This window comes from Balaenoptera physalus (assembly GCF_965194825.1).
Source record: "Balaenoptera physalus genome assembly, chromosome: 5".
NCBI lineage: Eukaryota > Metazoa > Chordata > Mammalia > Artiodactyla > Balaenopteridae > Balaenoptera > Balaenoptera physalus.
In genome coordinates this window covers 35,318,927-35,334,735 of record NC_138884.1, presented here as the reverse complement: position 1 = coordinate 35,334,735, position 15,809 = coordinate 35,318,927, and the positions used below count along the sequence as shown (strand labels likewise).

General features: G+C 36.2%; 1 protein-coding gene across 1 annotated transcript in view; it reads left to right on the top strand.

Moving 5' to 3' along the window:
* IQCM (IQ motif containing M) overlaps positions 1-15,809 on the top strand; it is a 513,905-nt gene that overhangs the window by 42,855 nt on the left and 455,241 nt on the right. Inside the window, exon 2 of the mRNA XM_082463432.1 lies at positions 952-5,183. The gene's annotated coding sequence lies outside the window, so the exon portion shown is untranslated. The remainder of the gene's footprint in view (positions 1-951; positions 5,184-15,809) is intronic.

The following is a 15,809-nucleotide window of genomic DNA, read 5'->3' as shown; positions in this document are numbered from 1 at the left end:
GTCCCTTAACATGCTCAGTCTTTCCTCTAGCTATTTAAACATATGGAATACAGTAGTAAGAGCTATTCTGATGTTCTTGTCTACAAATTTTGTCATTTGTGTAATTCCTGGTTTGGTTTTGATTTAGTTTTTCCTCATTGTGAGTTATATTGGCCTGGTTCTTTGCATGCTTTATAATTTTTGATTGGATGTCAAACATTGTGAATCATACCTGTTGGGTACCTCTTGACCAAAAGTCAAGGAAGTAATGTATAGGAAGTCCTATACATTATCATAAAATTTTGAAATACAAAAATACCACAGTTAACTTTACTTAAATTTGGCAGAATCAAAGGATTCTAGAGTGAAAATGAAAGAACAACAGAATTTTAGCTAAGTGTTACTTAACTCTTAGCCAGGAGTCAACAAACTACAATAAGCAGGCCAAATTCAGCCCATGGCCTGGTTTTGTGAAGCTTGAGGGCTAAGGTTGGTTTTTACATTTTTAAAGGGTTATAAAAGAAACAAAGAAATACAAATACAACAGAGATTGTATGTGGCCCACAAAAATCTAAATATTTACTTTCTGCCAATCTACAAAAAGTTTGTAAAAAAAATTCCTCAAAGATCTAATGTTAGAAAAATTATCATGAAGGATAAATTAAGTTGTTTGGGTAATTTAAAAAATTTTATGTGTCAATTTTTGAGATATAAATTTTCTCCCTGATGTGAATTGTGAGGAAATAATTAACCTTTTACTTCTATTACTTCTAACCATCTCCCCACTAATCTTTCAGCTTTGTTGGTTATATTATTTTTCTTCATCATGGTTTAAAACATTCAAGTTATATTTCTAACAAATTACTGTTGTTGTTTAAATAGGTGTATTTAAATTGATTCAATGCCCACTAACACTTATTCATCCTTGCTTTTTCATTTGAGTCCCTTGTTTCATCTATTTCTTGATTGCAGATTTCACTTTTCATGAAGCTATCATAGAAAGTGCATTTCTTATGATTTTGTGAGATTAATAAAGTCAGTTGCCTGAATCTCAAAGGAAAAGATGAGTGAGTATAAAATCCTTAGGTCAGGGCTTCCCTGGTGGCACAGTGGTTAAGAATCCGCCTGCCAATGCAAGGGACACGGGTTCGAGCCCTGGCCTGGGAAGATCCCACATGCCGCGGAGCAACTAAGCCCGTGTGCCACAACTACTGAGCCTGAGCTCTAGAGCCTGCAAGCCACAACTACTGAGCCCACGTGCCACAACTACTGAAGCCTGCATGCCTAGAGCCCATGCTTCACAACAAAAGAAGCCACGACAATGAGAAGCCTGTGCACCACAACGAAGAGTAGCCCCCACTCACCGCAACTAAAAGAAAGCCTGTGTGCAACAACGAAGACCCAACACAGCCAAAAATAAATAAATAAATAAATAAATTAAAAAAAGGAAAAAAAAGAGCCCTTCTGTTTAAAAAAAAAAAATCCTTAGGTCACACTCTCTTTCCCTTAGAACATTTTAGTTATTGCTCCATTGTCTTCTGGAAGTTGCTGTGAAGAAGTATGAAGTTAGCTTAATTCCCGTGGTTAGAAAAATTATGTTATTTTCTCCACCTGAATCATGTGGAATTGGGAAATTATTATTTACTGTAGCTCTGAATTCTTTTTCTGTTTCATTTGTTAGATAAAATTTATCTTTATAAATTTTTAAATTTACTGTTCATATCTATTAACTTCTCTCTAATTTTTTCAGTATCTTTGTGATTTGCTTTGATTAATTCATTAATTTATCTCTCCATTTATTCATTTGTTTCTTCAACAGATGTCCCCCATATATAGATTAAGAGCAGGTAACAAAGTCACTGCCCCCTTGGACTTTACATTCTGGTACAGGGCAAAATACTATAAGCAGATAAATGAATAAACACATATCAAGTGGTGAAATGTGAATGCTGTGGAGAAAATAAAGCAGTCAGATGTTAGCAGTGCATGCTGAGTGGGGTTAGGAATTCCTATTTTCTTTTTAAGGGAAGGTGTCTCCAACACAGCAATCTTTAAATGGGTACCTGAAGAAGGTGAGCTGTGAGCTGAGCAGAAATCTGGGAACAGCATTCCAGACAGAATATTTGAAGGCCCTGAGCCAGTGGCGAATCTGTCATATTTGATGAACTTGTAGGCCATGGTGCAATGACAAAAATGGAGGAAGATGAGGTTAGAGAGGGTAGCGAGGGCCCAAATTGTAGAAATGACTTGGGATTTCACTCTTAAGACAGAAAGCCATTGGAAAGTCTATTAGTTTCCTATTGTTGTGTAACAAATTATCACAAATTAGGTGGCTGAAAACAACACATGCATTTATCATCTCGGTCTCTGTGGGCCAGGATTCTGGGCATGGCTTGAATGTGCTTTGTGCTTTAGGGTCTCAGAAGGCTTCATTCACTGGATTGGCCAGGTTGCGTTCTCAACTGGAGAAGAATCCATTTCCTAGCTCATTAAGGTTGTTGGCAGAATCTATTTCCTTGTGGTTATATAACTAAAGAGCCCAACTTTTTGCTGATCGTTGGTTAAATACGGCCTAGGTCCTAGAGGCAACCTGCAGTCCCTAGAGCCCTTGAGGTTATTGCATTCTTTGCCATGTAGACTTCTCCATATGGCTGCTTACTTCATCAAGCCCACAAGGAAAGTCCCTTATGCCTACTATAGGCAGAAAAGATAAAAGGTCTCAGGGAATAAACCTCAACACAGCAATAAAATGAAAATTCCTTTACTGTTACTAGCAGTCTTTAAAAGGATGACATGTGAATCTCATTGATAAAATCAACTAGTTTTGAGTTTTATAGGAACTGCTGTCTTTTATTTAGAAAAAAAGAGATTTTAAAGGCTGAAAGTCATATAAAACAGGTTGTATCAGGTTATTAGGGAAATAATATTGAATTGGACAATTTCCATAAAAATCACAGGCATGTCTTTTTATCATGGGCATTTTTTTTTTGCTTGTCTGAGTTGAATGATCTAATACTGGATGTCAGCAGTTATGCATTCTTTAAAACTGCAAGCAGAGACAAATGTGCAATTTAAAAATGTCCAAGAATTTGCTGCCAGTGGCTCTAAGAGTGGGGTAGAATTTTGTCTTAGAGGTAGTGTCTTTATCCTCAAAGGGGAGATTTTAGTAAGTTCTGTTGGTCATAGATACAAGATAAATCATTGTTTTGGTGATAGCTCCGGAATTTGGAGAAATATCCAAAGCAGATAATTCAGAGTGGGATGTTAAATATTCTGTTCAAGATTGTAAATATCCGACATAACTGGGGCAGAAGTCTATGTACAGAATGAGAAGTGGTCTGGAGGATCTTGGGCCTGGTAGGAAGGGGAGCTTATTGCTGGAACACAGAAAAATTATAGAGTTTTAAAATATTTATCTTGAATCTAACCATCTTACCAATTTTTCAAAATTCTAGTCATTATCTGTAGTATTGTACAATCTTATTAGCAAAAAGAGGTGTTTTTATCTCCTTTTATCCAGTATTTATTCATTCCAACTTTCAAGACAATTTTGAATAATGGTGATGAAGACATCCTCCCTTACTTTCTGATTTTACTTGAAATTGTTTTAGCTCTTATTTTTTGGTGTCAACTTTATGTTATATAGTTTCCTTTTATTAAACTGCCTTCATTTATCCACATAAATTTTACCATGAAAATGATAATACTGTCAAATTGGTAAATGTTTTCTTATATCTCTTTAGGGGTCTCATGATTAGAACTATGCTTCCCACAAGTTGTAATTATAGAATGTAGCTGTGTATCTAGTGGATACAGTTATTGATGACACAATATGTTATAGTGGAAAGACATTAGATTTGGAATTAGAAAATTTCACCTCAAACCTTGAACCCATCATTTGTTAGCTATGTGTCCTTAGGTAAATCATTTCATTTCACTGAGCCTTAGTTTTCCCATCTAAAAGTGGGGATGGTGTTGTGTTATTTATCTCATAGCTTTGTTTTCTGGAAAAAATATAAAATAAGATTTTTGAAAAGCAGTTAATAAACTGCCAAACATTATATACCATAGTTAGTGTGACTTTATTTCCCAGTTTTCCTGGGACAGACTTGTTTATGTCTGTTATCCTGGCTTAATTTTTGAGAGCACCTCTGTCTCACTCTCAGAAGTGTCATAGCTTGAATAATAGATTTGTCACACAAAATATAGTTGTTGTTCTCTTCATACCTGTCATCCTAGGTAGATTGAAAACTGACTGAGGGCAGGGATAGTTACCCATCTTTGCATCATGTATACCAGCTAGCCCAGTGCCTTTCATTTGGGGTGCTCTTAACCCTTGAGTTAATGAATATTTTTAAAATAGGTATTTAAACATGAGATAGTGTTTCATTATGACCGTTGTTATCTTGACTGATATCAGAACTTAAAATAGGTTGAGTGGGAGGAACTTGCAGCTATATAATATACAACTTTTTTCAACTTGTGCAAACAAAGTATAATTTAAGAGATGTACCAGCAATGAATAAGAAAATATGCACTTAGAATCATGAATTTGGTTAAAATTGCAACACATGGTGAGTCTCCGACCTGTGCTGACAAATAGAACTGAAAAGAACATTATAAAATCAGAAATGAAGAGACTGTGGTTTTATCTCAGATTATTTAGTAGAATTTAGTAGTTTTGGGGATCCATTTCCTTGTTGTCTCTTTATCAGCAGATTTAAGGTTCTTCTGAGCTGCCAATGCATGATTTGCTGGGTTATTATTAGCTTCCCCTTTGTAGATCTTTAAAAATTTTAGGCATTACTTCTTTACTTAGTCTGGAAATATGTGTTCTGGGTCATATTTTGAAGCATTTGTTTTTGGAGAAGGAGCATTCAGTCAGATGCTTATTTCAGGGAAGATGTTGCATTTACTCATTTCAGGAACACGGGTAAAATCAGGAGATCTATATCTTAGAGACTTCGACTTTAGGGGCAGAATGTAAGAAAGTAATTTATCTTTTAAATGTTCACCAAAAAGGAGGAATAATCCAAAGTGAAATACTCTAGTTGCTGCATTGCCAAAGTAACTTCTTGGATTTTTTTTTTTTTGGAGCAAAAAGAACCCAAGAAAAATGTTGACTTATTTCCAGGATCATTAAGCGGCAATGAAGCAGTCAAACCCATGAAGCTGTCCAGTAATGTGGAAGTGATTACTTGGTGGTGAGAAAATGAATGTCTGCTCATTATTGCAGCATCTTAACCTGCTAAATTTTTTTTTTTAACATCTTTGTTGGAGTATAATTGCTTTACACTGTTGTGTTAGTGGCTGCTGTATAACAAAGTGAATCAGCTATACTTATATCCCCATATCCCCTCCCTCTTGAGTTTCCCTCCCACCCTCCCTATCCTACCCCTCTGGGTGGTCACAAAGCACAGCTGATCTCCCTGTGCTTTGTGGCTGCTTCCCACTAGCTATCTATTTTACATTTGGTAGTGTATATATGTCAATAACACTCTCTCACTTCGTCCCAGCTTACCCTTCCCCCTCCCCGTGTCCTCAAGTCCATTCTCTATGTCTGTGTCTTTATTTCTGTCCTGCCCCTATTAACCTGCTAAATTAAAAAAAAAAGAAAAGAAAAATTTTCTCTAACTTCTCTTTTATATATATACTTTCCTCTTGTGAAAGAGAAAATTGGAGGTGTTTTATTTCATCTCTCTGAAAGTAATTTTTTTAAGGAAGTAGAGAATTTTATTTTATTGGAAAACTTGTCACTTTAGGTTTGTAAGTTGAGGTGACATATCTTACAGAGTTAGGCAGATTGTCCAGCTAATTATACTCTTGCTATATTTGAGCAAAACTAAGGAGAAAGACTGCTTAGATGCCTCTTACATTTTTTTTAACAATCACTTTCTAGGTATGATAAGAAATAAAATGCCCAGGACTCTTCAAACTGCGTTTATAATTGCAGTAGCATTAAGACAATATATTCTATGGCATTCAGAGAAACCTGATATTTGAATGATTTTTTTCAGAAAAACAGATGTGAGGTGAAATATTTGTCTTCATGTTCTCCCCTTTTTTCACAAACATATTAAAAATACAAGAAAATTGGGCAAAATGAACAGAAAAAGCAAATTATTAAAAACAGAAGGTAGAATGGTGATTACCAGGGATGGGGGCAGGGGGAATGGAGGAGTTGTTTAATGGGTATTTCAGTTTTGCAAGATGAAAAAGTTCTGGAGCTCTGTTTTGCAACAATGTGACTATACTTAACACTATTGAATTGTACACTTAAAAATGGTTAAGATGGTAAATTTGATGTTATGTGTTTTTTACCACAATAGTAATAATAATAGAAGCAAAGTGTTACCTGGTCAATGTAGTCTATTTTCTGTAAATAAACTTTCTGTTTGAGGAAGTCACCTGAAATCTACAACAACAAAGCCTAGAGATATTTATGATCCATTCTCTTAGAGTGAATGACATCTACCTTAGAAGTCATGGTAGAGCAGGACAAATGATCAAAGGATCAGTCATTTGTAAAATGTGTGTTCAATTGTGATAAAATCAGAACTCTGAGTTCGGCTAGATGAGCTCTGCACTATCATGTCATTTGAGATGACAGTTAACATTCTAAAGCCTTAATTGTATGTTTAGTTAACAAACAGAAAACACCTAATACATGGGAACTAGGTGATGGGGATAAAGTGGTTAAGGGAGCACATGCAGAATACGAATTTACCACTTTGGCCAGTGGTATTAAACTCTTACATGTAGTCTGTCATTTTAACTTCTAACGTGCGTAAGAGTCAACCATTTGAATGAACTCCTCTCCGCCCTCTCCACCTCTAGTGGGAGTGCTAATGAACAGTGAAGTGGCTGAGAATAATTACTCACTGACTATTAAATGATGAAACATCAGCTTTATCATACAGTTTGATGTAAAACTAGATGTGAGCAATGTGGATCAAACCTTAGGTGTATTAACATTATATCGTGCCAGATTTGGAGGGGTCGTTAGAGAACAGTCTAAATACTCATTTGATGCCTAGCTTCTCTAAGACCAGATTAAGAAGGATATTTTTGCAAACAACAGCAGATTCCTAAGTGGTTGTTATGTGAGTTCTTTTGCACAGTGACAGCAATTCTCAAGTGGTTAGGAAGGGGGAACTCACTGCCTGATGAGAACTCCCATTTCTTAATAAGATAGCTCTGACCATTAGCTATTTCTTCACCAGATGATGCAAAACTTGTGTCTGCTTAAATTTTCACTTCTTTTCAATCAGTAGTGTGAGTGTCCTTAAGTCTTCTTCATATAACATTCAGATTTTTTTTTTAATGTTAGTTGCTATCCTTTAAATATGTTCCATTAAAAAAAAATGTTTATTTTAAAGTGCCCGCAGTATAAAACTCAAGGTGACATTGGACTATTTTAAGTTTAAGACTACTGTCATGTGAAAAAAAATGCACAATGTGAGAGTTGTGAGTTAAGTTTTATTTGGGGCAAAATGAGGACTGTAGCCCAGGAGACAGCCTCTCAGATAGCTCTGAGTGAAGGGGGGAAGGTCAGTACATATGTGATTTTAGTGAAGGGGGGATGCAATCATGCACACTTGACAGAGGGTCGCTGCTAGTCACAAGAAGGTTGCTGCTAGTCACGAGGAGCAGCTGCCTCCGTTAATGATTTTAGTGCTTTTCTAGATATGAGACAATGCAAGAAACTGGGCTCATAAAATCTTCTCCAGAAAATACCCAGCTATCTGAAGGCCTGTTCTGCTAGTTTTTCCCAGAGCGCAGAGTGCCGCATTCCTGATCTCCACCCTGAACTCCTTTCAGAATGTGTTGAAGGTCAGCGACTGCAGAGGCTACTTCATTCTTCTAGAACCAGATGCTGACAGTTTTTAGTTGGCACTACTACATACTACTTCAGTTTTAGATACTTTTCCTGTTTGAATTAGTAATACTTGAAAAGGATGACAGTCACAGAAAATGACCTGTTATTAACCAAGGTTGCCATGTTATTTCTAAAGATGCTTCTTGCTTTATGTTTCATTTACTTGCTCAAACTGGTCTCTCCACTGCCAAAACTCCAAAGTGTATATTTTTCATCATTCTGATTCTCTTCCTCGTATGCTCTCGTAGTAATGTTTATTTTTTGCTGGTTATAAAAGTGACACATTGTTAAAGAAAATTAGAAAAATATGGCAAAATTTGAAGAAAAAAATAATCCGTAATCATTATACAGTGATAACCACTCATCATTTTGTATATTTTTATTTTTCTGAATGGTATATGTGTGTTTTTGTATGAAATATATGTAATAGGGTGGGACTTATAAATACATTTTGTACTTTTTTGTCAAAATTTTGAACTTTTCTCAGTCATTAACTATTTTTGGAAACAATGTTTAAGCACTGCATAACATCCCATTTATTTATGAACCATTACTTATTCAACAGTTCTTCTATTGTTAGCCTTTAAGTTGTTTACATTTTGTGACTGAATAATCCCATAACGGACATATTTACATACAAATGTACATCTCTGTATCTGTGATTATTTCCTTTGAATAGATTTCTTGAAGGATTTTATTAGATCAAAAGATATGAAAATTTCTTAAGTCTCAGAGTAATCTCTCTAAAAGATAGACTGACCATGTAGTTGATCGTCCAAACCAGGACACTTTCACCAGAAAAGATGCTAAGCTGGACAGAACTGGAATAGATGCAAACAAAGACTCAGCTAATTGAAATAGGATCTAGGGTCAGTCATCCTACTAAAAGAAAATATGATTATTTCCCTTTTAAATTAAAATTCCTCTAATGCTACCCCCATTAGGATAAAAAGAAATCCCTTAGCATGACTGATTTTTAATAAAGGTAATAGAAGTATACCTATTGTCATAACAGCTCATTATCAAGCATAAGAATTTATGCTTGCTTATTCGTCAGAGTTCTCCTTATGAGTGAATGTGAAGCTACACTGAGTGTTAGAAATCACACATACACACAATTTAGGACCAACAGTGTAACTCCATTATAAAATTATAAAGAGATCTGAACATAACACATTTCAAAGTATATACTATCAAGGATGAACCAAGTAACCAAGTAAATAAAGAAGGATGAAAGAACTTTATTAGTCTGTAAGTCAATCCAAATAAAAAGGGAAAGGAATTCCACTCTACAGTGGACTATTTTGAAATAATATTCACAATGTAAGTGAATGAATTAATTAGCTTGTAATAAAGGACATTTTAAGACACAGTATGACACTTAAGTGTGACACAACTGTTTCAAGGCAGTCTTTGTCTTTAGCTTTTGTTCTTTTGCCTTCGTTTTACTTGCATTACGTGCAGGTAAGGCATTGTGTTTGACAGGGGCAGATATTTAAATGATAATTCTAAGGCAGTAATTAAGTAGGACATTTTAAAAAACTGCTAATTTCAAAGTGGTTACCATGAGGGTTCTTGGCACACAGTGATATTCAGTGTGTTTAGCAGAAGTTCCCTTAGGTCATCTGACAAAAAAAAATCTGTTCTTCATAGGAAATATATAATTGTTGATGAATGCTCTTGTTCTAATTTTAATTGTGCAATTCTTTTACTATTTAAAATATGTAAAGAGAGAAATTTTAAATTATAAAATTAGAGGTATGGTATCAATAGAAAGAGCACTAGAAAATAAAGGCAATTTTCCGTCTTTTCCAATCTGGATGACTTTCATTTTCTTGCCTTACTGCACCAGCTAGAACCTCCATTAGAGGAGGGTGAGAGCAGGCCTTCTTGCCTTGTTCCTTATCTTGGGGGGAAAATGTTCAGTCTTCTTTCAGAGATGTTCTTTATCAGATCAAGGAAATTACCTTCTGCTCATAGTCTGATGAGAATTTTTTTATATTATTATTAAGAATGGATGTTGGATTTTGTTTAAAAATTTTTTCTGAATTTATTGAAAAGATCATATTTTTTTTTCTCTTTTTATTTCTTAATATGGTGAATTACATTTACTGATATTTGATTGTTAAGCTAATCTTGCATTACTGGGACAAACCTCACTTTGTCATGATGTATTATCCGTTTTATATATTATTGGATGTAATTTACTAATATTTCATGGAGGATTTTTGCGTCTGTGTTCATGAGGGAAATTATTTGTAGGTTTTATTTTGTTTTCCTAGTATTTGTCTGGTTTTGTCTTAATGCTTGCCTCATAGAAGGAGTAGGGAGTATTTTTGCCTTTTCCAATTTTCTAGGACAGCTTGTGTAGAATTGGTACACCTTCCTTAAATATTTGGTAGAATTCACCAGAGAAGCCCTCTGGGCCTGGTGTTTTCTTTGTGGAAAAATTTTAACTACATATTCAGTTTTTAAAATAGACACAGAGCTATGCAGGTTACCTCTTTCTTCTTCTTCTTTTTTTTTAACATCTTTATTGGTGTATAATTGCTTTACAATATTGTGTTAGTTTCTGCTGTATAACAAAGTGAATGAGCTACATGTATACCTATATCCCCATATCCCCTCCCTCTTGCTTCTCTCTCCCAACCTCCCTATCCCACCCCTCTTAGGTGGTCACAAAGCACCGAGCTGGTCTCCCTGTGCTATGCAGCTGCTTCCCACTAGCTATCTATTTTACATTTGGTAGTGTATATGTCATTGCTACTTTCTCACTTCATCCCAGCTTACCCTTCCCCCTCCCTGTGTCCTCAGGTCAGTTCTCTATGTCTGGTTCTTTATTCCTGTCCTGCCCCTAGGTTCATTAGAACCTTTTTTTTTTCTTCTTAGATTCCATATATATGTGTTAGCATATGGTATTTGTTTTTCTCTTTCTGACTTACTTCACTCTGTATGACAGACTCTAGGTCCATCCACCTCACTACAAATAGTTCAATTTCGTTTCTTTTTATGGCTGAGTAATATTCCTTTGTATATATGTGCCACATCTTCTTTATCCATTCATCTGTTGATGGGCACTTAGGTTGCTTCCATGTCCTGGCTATTGTAAATAGACCTGCAATGAACATTGTGGTACATGACTCTTTTTGAATTATGGTTTTCTCAGGGTATATGCCCAGTAGTGGGATTGCTGGGTCATGTGGTAGCGCTATATTTAGTTTTTTTTTTTTAAACATCTTTATTGGAGTATAATTGCTTCACAACGGTGTGTTAGTTTCTGCTGTATAACAAAGTGAATCAGCTATACATATACATATATCCCCATATCTCCTCCCTCTTGCATCTCCCTCCCAGCCTCCCTATCCCACCCCTCTAGGTGGACACAAAACAGTGAGCTGATCTCCCTGTGCTATGCGGCTGATTCCCACTAGCTATCTATTTTACACTGGTAGTGTATATATGTCCATGCCACTCTCTCACTTCGTCCCAGCTTACCCTTCCCCCCACTCCATGTCCTCAAGTCCATTTTCTGCATCTGCCTCTTTATTTCTGTCCTGTCCCTGAGTTTTTCATAACCTTTTTTTTTTTTTTAGATTCCATATATATGTGTTAGCATACGGTATTCGTTTTTCTCTTTCTGACTTACTTCACTCTGTGTGACAGACTGTAGGTCCATCCACCTCACTACAAATAACTCAATTTCGTTTCTTTTTATGGCTGAGTAATATTCCACTGTATATATGTGCCACATCTTCTTTATCCATTCATCTGTTCATGGACACTTAGGTTGCTTCCATGTCCTGGCTATTGTAAATAGAGCTACAATGAACATTGTGGTTCATGACTCTCTTTGAATTATGGTTTTCTCAGGGTATATGCCCAGTAGTGGGATTGCTGGGTTGTGTGGTAGTTCTATTTTTAGTTTTTTGAGGAACCCCCATACTGTTCTCCATAGTGGCTGTATCAATTGACATTCCCACCAACAGTGCAAGAGGGTTCTCTTTTCTCCACACGCTCTCCAGCATTTGTTGTTTGTAGATCTTTGGATGATGGCCATTCTGACTGGTGTGAGGTGATACCTCATTGTAGTTTTGATTTGCATTTCTCTAATGATTAATGATGTTGAATATCCATCCTTTCAAGTGTTTGTTGGCAATCTATATATCTTCTTTGGAGAAATGTCTATTTAGGTCTTCTGCCCATTTTTGGATTGGGTTGTTTGTTTTTTTGATTTTGAGCTGCATGAGCTGCTTGTATATTTTGGAGATTAATCCTTTGTCAGTTGCTTCGTTTGCAAATATTTTCTCCCATTCTGAGGGTTGTCTTTTCATCTTGTTTATGGTTTCCTTTGCTGTGCAAAAGCTTTTAAGTTTCATTAGGTCCCATTTGTTTATTTTTGTTTTTATTTCCATTTTTCTAGGACATGGGTCAAAAAGGATCTTGCTGTGATTTATATCATAGAGTGTTCTGCCTGTGTTTTCCTCTAAGAGTTTGATAGTGTGTGGCCTTACATTTAGGTCTTTAATCCATTTTGGGTTTATTTTTTTGTATAGTGTTACAGAGTGTTCTAATTTCATTCTTTTACATGTAGCAGTCCAGTTTTCTCAGCACCACTTATTGAAGAGGCTGTCTTTTCTCCATTGTATATTCTTGCCTCCTGTATCAAAGATAAGGTGACCATATGTGCGTGGGTTTATCTCTGGGCTCTCTATCCTGTTCCATTGTTCTATATTTCTGTGTTTGTGCCAGTACCATACTGTCTTGATTACTCTAGCTTTGTCTGGATTTGGTATCAGGGTGATGGTGGCCTTGTAGAATGAGTTTGGGAGTGTTCCTCTCTGCAGTATTTTGGAAGAGTTTGAGAGGGATAGGTGTTAGGTCTTCTCTAAATCTTTTATAGAATTCATCTGTGAAGCCATCTGGTCCAGGGCTTTTGTCTGTTGGAAGATTTTTAATCACAGTTTCAATTTCAGTGCTTGTGATTGGTCTGTTCATATTTTCTATTTCTTCCTGGTTCAGTCTCAGAAGGTTGTGCTTTTCTAAGTATCTGTCCATTTCTTCCAGGTTGTCCATTTTATTGGCATATAGTTGCTTGTAGTAATCTCTCATGATCCTTTGTATTTGTGCAGTGTCAGTTGTTACTTCTCCTTTTTCATTTCTAATTCTGTTGATTTGAGTCTTCTCCCTTTCTTTCGTGATGAGTATTACTAATGGTTTATCAATTTTGTTTACCTTTTCAAAGAACCAGCTTTTAGTTTTATTGATGTTTGCTATTGTTTCCTTCATTTCGTTTTCATTTATTTCTGATCATATCTTTATGATTTCTTTCCTTCTGATAACTTCGGGGTTTTTTTTTTGTTGTTGTACTTCTTTCTCTAATTGCTTTAGATGTAAGTTTAGGTTGTTTATTTGAGATGTTTCTTGTTTGTTGAGGTAAGATTGTATTGCTATAAACTTCCCTCTTAGAACTGCTTTTGCTGCATCTCATAGGTTTTGGTTTGTTGTGTTTTCATTATAATTTGTTTCTAGGTATTTTTTGAATTCTTCTGTGATTTCTTCAGTGATCTCTTGGTTATTTAGTAGCATATTGTTTAGCCTCCTTGTATTTGTGTTTTTTACTTTTTTTTTCCCTGTAATTTATTTCTAATCTCATAGTGTTGTGATCAGAAAAGATGCTTGATATGATTTCAATTTTATTAAATTTACTGAGGCTTGATTTGTGACCCAAGATGTGATCTATCCTGGAGAATGTTCCGTGTGCACTTGAGAAGAAAGTGTAATCTGCTGTTTTCGGATGGAATGTCCTATAAATATCAATTAAATCTATCTGGTGTATTATGTCCTTTAAGGCTTGTGTTTCCTTATGAATTTTCTGTCTGGATGATCTGTCCATTGGTGTAAGTGAGGTGTTAAAGTCCCCCACTATTGTTGTGTTACTGTCGATTTCCTCTTTTATAGCTGTGAGCATTTGCCTTATGTACTGCAGTGCTCCTATACTGGGTGAGTAAATATTTATAATTGTGGTATCTTCTTCTTGGGTTGATTCTTTAATTATTATGTAGTGTCCTTCTTTGTCTCTTGTAACAGTCTTTATTTTAAAGTCTAGTTTATCTGATATGAGTATTGCTACTCCAGCTTTCTTTTGATTTCCATTTGCATGGAATATCTTTTTCCATCCCCTCACTTTCAGTCTGTATGTGTCCCTAGGTCTGCAGTGGGTCTCTTGTAGACAGCATATATATGGGTCTTGTTCTTGTATCCTTTCAGCCAGTCTGTGTCTTTTGGTTGGAGTATTTAATCCATTTACATTTAAGGAAATTATCGATATGTATGTTCCCATTACCATTTTCTTAATTGTTTTGGATTTGTTATTGTAGGTCTTTTCGTGCTCTTGTGTTTCCTGCCTAGAGAAGTTCCTTTAGCATTTGTTATAAAGCTGGTTTGGTGGTGCAGAATTCTCTTAACTTTTGCTTGTCTGTAAAAGTTTTAATTTCTCCGTTGAATCTGTATGAGATCCTTGATGGATAGAGTAATCTTGGTTGTATGTTATTCCCTTTCATCACTTTGAATATGTCCTGCCACTGCCTTCTGGTTTGCAGAGTTTCTGCTAAAAGATCAGCTGTTAACCTTATGGGGATTCCCTTGTATGTTATTTGTTGCTTTTCCCTTTCTGCCCTTAATATTTTTTCTGTGTAATTAATTTTTGATAGTTTGATTAATATGTGTCTTGGTGTGTTTCTCCTTGGGTTTATCCTGTATGGGACTCTCTGTGCTTCCTGCACTTGATTGAGTATTTCCTTTCCCATGTTAGGGAAGTTTTCAGCTAGAATCTCTTCACATCTTTTCTCAGTCCCTTTCTTTTTCTCTTCTTCTTCTGGGACCCATATCATTCGAATGTTGGTGTGTTTAATGTTGTCCCAGAGGTCTCTGAGACTGTTCTCATTTCTTTACATTCTTTTTTCTTTATTCTGCTCAGTGGTAGTTATTTCCACTATTTTATCTTTCAGGTCACTTATCTGTTCTTCTGCCTCAGTTATTCTGCTATTGATTCCTTCTAGAGAATTTTTAATTTCATTTATTGTATTGTTTATGATTGTTTGTTTGCTCTTTAGTTCTTCTAGGTCCTTGTTAAACGTTTCTTGTATATTCTCCATTCTGTTTCCAAGATTTTGGATTATCTTTGCTATCATTACTCTGAATTCTTTTTCAGGTAGACTGCGTATTTCCTCTTTGTTTATTTGGTCTGGTGGGTTTTTACCTTGCTCCTTCATCTGATGCATATTTCTCTGTCTTCTCATTTTGTTTAACTTACTTTGTTTGGGGTCTGCTTTTCTCCGGCTGCAGGTTCCTACTTCCCGTTCTTTTTGATGTCTGCTCCCAGTGGGTGAGGTTGGTTCAGTGGCTTGTGTAGGCTTCCTGGTGAAGGGGACTGGTGCCTGTGTTCTGGTGGGTGGGGCTAGATCTTGTCTTTGTGGTGGGCAGGGCCATGTCCGGTGGTGTGTTTTGGGGTGTCTGTGAACTTAGTATGATGTTAGGCTGCCTCTCTGCTAATCGGTGGGATTGTGTTTCTGTCTTGCTAGTTGGCATGGGGCGTGCAGCACTGTAGCTTGCTGACCATTGGGTGGAGCTGGGTCTTAGCATTGAGACAGAGATCTCTGGGAGAGCTCTCACTGATTGATATTACGTGGGGCTGGGAGGTGTCTGCTGGTCCAGTGTCCTGAACTCAGGTTTCCCACCTTGGAGGTTCAGGTGTGACACCATGCCGGATCACTAAGGCCCTGTCAGCTGCATGGCCAGGTATGTGGGGATTTTTTTGTCTTTTGGGAAGTCTGAGGTCTTTTGCCAGCGTTTGATAGGTTTTCTGTAGGAGTTGTTCCACATGTAGCTGTATTTTTGGTGTATTTGTGGGGAGGAAGGTGATCTCTACATCTTACTCCTCTGCCATCTTGAA